Raw genomic sequence first — 3,732 nt, forward strand, 5'->3', positions numbered from 1 at the left:
CTGCTGGAAGTTATAAAAGGAATTATTGGATTATGCAGGATTTTTCCAGGATGTCAGACCCGATGTCATGACATCCTGTACACAAAACATTCAGTATGAATGTCTGGTGTTTTGTGATTGCACAATTAATGGCAATCTTTGTATGATTGAAGATATGGCTAGCCGGCGCATTCAATCATGGATTACAACCAGATTTACTTATTTTCGAAGAAGATCTAAACAGCTGTTATAAAAAGATTTGATTGGAAAATAGATTTAGGGTTTTCAAGATGTCCAAACCCAGTTGGATGCTTCTATATAAAAGGACTTAGAAAACCTGTTTGTACACACAACCAAGACTGAGCGAAATATAGAGAGAGATCTAGGGTTTGTGTCTGTTTAGTCGTAAGACTTGTAGGTCATTCAAGTCATCCATTGATGATTGAATTGGACTGATTTGTGGTTGTAATTTGTCACTCTAAAGCTGTTAAGCAAGAGTGTGTGTCTTCTTGATCAAAGCTTTGAAGCAAGATCAAGAGTGTGTCTTCTTGATTGAAACTGTGAAGTAAAATCAAGAGTGTGTAAATGAAAAGTATTTTCTTTTCATAGGGGATTGTTGTTTAAAATCACTGGTGTGTGATTGTAAGGGAAGTGAGTGGGTTCTCATATCTAAGAGTGCTTAGGTAGAAGTTGCACGGGTAGAGATTAGGTGATAAAGACTGTAACTTGTTGAAGTGTACGGAGAGTCTTTGAACTAATTCTATTTTAGTGAATTTCCTTCCTGGCTTGGTAGCCCCCAGACGTAGGTGAGTTGCACCGAACTGGGTTAACAATTGCTTGTGTTATTTGCTTTACCATTTCATTTTTGTTTATCCATTGTGTTTTACCAGATATTAGTGTCGTGACATTACTTTCGACATCTTATATCTGATACCAGAATTTCACTAAGTATGGTATAAATCTATATAAGGACATTATTGATTACACTCCAAGACTGCTATGAAAAGGACAAGAAAATTAATGTCATTAAGTCCCATAATTGGCAAGATATCTCCATCAATTTTCTCTCAAACAGTATCATTTCCAAGCTCTATATAAAGGCCTCACTATCATCATACCAACACATGAAGCAATTACACAAGGATTCTACAATACACCTTGACTCATATACTAAATACTTGTTACTGTATAATTCAGTAATCACATAAAAGTTGTTGCTCATAGTGTGATCATTGATCATTTAGTCTTAATCATGTTCATACTTCTTGCCTAGAAGTACTGAAACAAACACTTGTAATTATCAATAGTTGTTGTGGTTCCTCGAGTGACTTGTGAAGTCTGTAGACTTGAGAGGGCTAAGAGATTGCTGAACTCTTAGACGTTTGTTGTAATCTTTCAAGATTATTGGATTAAGTCCTTATTGAGAGGCGAAATCACCTTGGCTGGATGGACTGGAGTATCTTTGATTTTCAAGCGAACCAGGATAAATTTCTTATGTTGTCTGCATTTACTTTCGTGTGTGTGGTGTTGCAAAAGTTTTTATTTACCGTAAAAACAATTCAAACCCCCCTTTCTTGTTTTTCTCCACCTTCGCGCGTGTTTTTGAGCATTAGAGCTGCCACCTCAATTTTGAGCATTAGATCCTTAAATTTAAAAATATTCACATTAATCCCTTAACTTTTCAAAACGTATCATGTTAGTCTTTTTTTCTAATTAGCGATGAAAAAATTCAGAATTTTATCGCTAAATCTGTTGGTAATTAGACAAAAAGAACTAACATGATATGTTTTGAAGAGTTGAAGGATCAATATGGACCTTTCTTAAGTTAATGGACCAAAATGAACCCCAAAATTAAGATACAAGACCAAAAAGAATATTAAATTTTTTATTATAAAAGCATTAATAATATGTTCTTATAGTGTTGGATCCTACATTGTACATGCAGACGATTAACGAATGAGAGAGATAATAACTTCCCAACACTCACGTCTAAGTGTGTCTCGTTATATGTCGACTTAGATTCACCTAAATATGCAAACTATTATGTTAAAATATACATACACGTCGTTGGAATAGTTGGGTCCTTCTAAAGCCATTGTGTTCTCCTGATATCTCCTTCAGGATCAAATCCACACTAGAGAGAATCTGCTTAGCAAGAGAGTCTCACTTGGTCTGTGGACCTTCTTATGCCGCTTTTGTTTAATTGCTTCTAAGTCATCTTCTCAACTATTTATGACCTGCGAGGTAGTTGGTTTTGTTTAACTGCTTCCGCTTATTAGAATATTTAAGATTAAGGTTTTTTTATAATCTCAAAAGGATATAATGTTTTCAAGCTCACCTGTGACTTTTTTTAATGATTTGACCTGCTGAGGTTTGGTCGATTTGGAAATCTCGAAAGGATATAATGTTTTCAAGCTCACCTGTGATAATGAAAAATATGGAAGACATGAGCATCATCCTTGCTTGAAAATACTATCTTGATAGGTTCGTGGGTGTTCATCAGTGTTTTTAGTAAACAATCCCTTAGTTTTAAATGTATTGCTTGAAGGACCAAACTAGTAAATCATGGGGAAAATTTGTGTTAGGTTTTTGGGCAAAGAAAATGTGCATTTAGTACTATCGGATTGCTTGGAATGAATGTTGGTTATCCTTATAAAAGTAATTAAGTTTTGAAAGTAAATGCATTGACTAATTCCGACTAGGTCGAAACTAGTTACTTGAATAATAAACAAGACAAGTAAAAATAACTTAAACAGAAAATGAATTTATTTTCATAAGTGTAAAAGTGGTAAGCAAGTACATTTTTTCAGAAATACTCGTTTCTCACTTGCGTATGGGTACTTTGAGTGTATGTTGGAGTTTACAATGGTTTTTGCCACCTTGAATCCTAACATTAGAACGCCTATTTATAATGCTATGAAATTAACGGTCTTTCAACGTTTAAATACCTGACACGTCATATTTGCATGCAGGGACAAAGGTATGTTAAGGAAAGGGTGGGCATATGCCCCACTGTGTTTATTATAATTTTAGTTTTTAGTATCATAAATAATTTATTTATATATTAATGTATTGTAAATTAAAAGAAGACATAATAAATAAATATTGAGTAAGATGATTTCTCACACACATAACTCTACTTTATTAAACATTTAACTAATAATTACTTTTACTTATCTCTATATTTTTTTAAAAATGCTTATTGATAAATAAAATAAACATATTTAATATTCTTTTTTTTCTTCCTATTTTTATTTATTCATTTTGACTTTTTTTAAGCACAAACAAATCACATACATATTTTTGTTCCTTACACCTTAAAGTATATTTTTATTTTTAATCTCTTTTTTATTGTTAATTTTTTAGTGTCTCCGTATTTCTAGTATCTTATTTACCGTTGATCTTTTAAAAGATAAACATTTATATTTTACTCTTATGAACTTTTATTATTGTTATAAGATTAAAAATAAATTATTAATTTATTGATTTTTGTTTATATTTTTCAAAAAAACAAAAAAAAGATATATATATATATATAATTTAGTTTTTGACAACATTTCTCACAATTTCTAGCTGCGTCCCTATCTACATGCTTGACTGAACCGAACCAAATCATAATAAAAATTTATTTGAATTGAACTGAATCATTCAATTTACCTAAAATCGAACCGAATCAAAATTACTGGTTTGACATATCGTTTAGAAGATAATTTTTTCAAACACCATCCGATATTTGGATGTTTCTCTTATATT

The 3,732-nt window shown here is 31.8% G+C and overlaps 1 long non-coding RNA gene across 1 annotated transcript; it reads right to left on the reverse strand.

Moving 5' to 3' along the window:
- Positions 1 to 985: 985 nt before the first annotated feature.
- On the reverse strand, positions 986 to 2,838 carry LOC127132293 (uncharacterized). The gene is made up of 3 exons (XR_007806659.1): positions 2,780 to 2,838; positions 2,318 to 2,399; positions 986 to 2,216 (listed from the first exon to the last, which is right to left on the reverse strand). It is a non-coding gene; the product is annotated as an uncharacterized LOC127132293 (long non-coding RNA).
- Positions 2,839 to 3,732: the final 894 nt, after the last annotated feature.

The sequence above is a fragment of the Lathyrus oleraceus genome, chromosome 3 (assembly GCF_024323335.1).
Source record: "Lathyrus oleraceus cultivar Zhongwan6 chromosome 3, CAAS_Psat_ZW6_1.0, whole genome shotgun sequence".
NCBI classification, from domain to species: domain Eukaryota; kingdom Viridiplantae; phylum Streptophyta; class Magnoliopsida; order Fabales; family Fabaceae; genus Lathyrus; species Lathyrus oleraceus.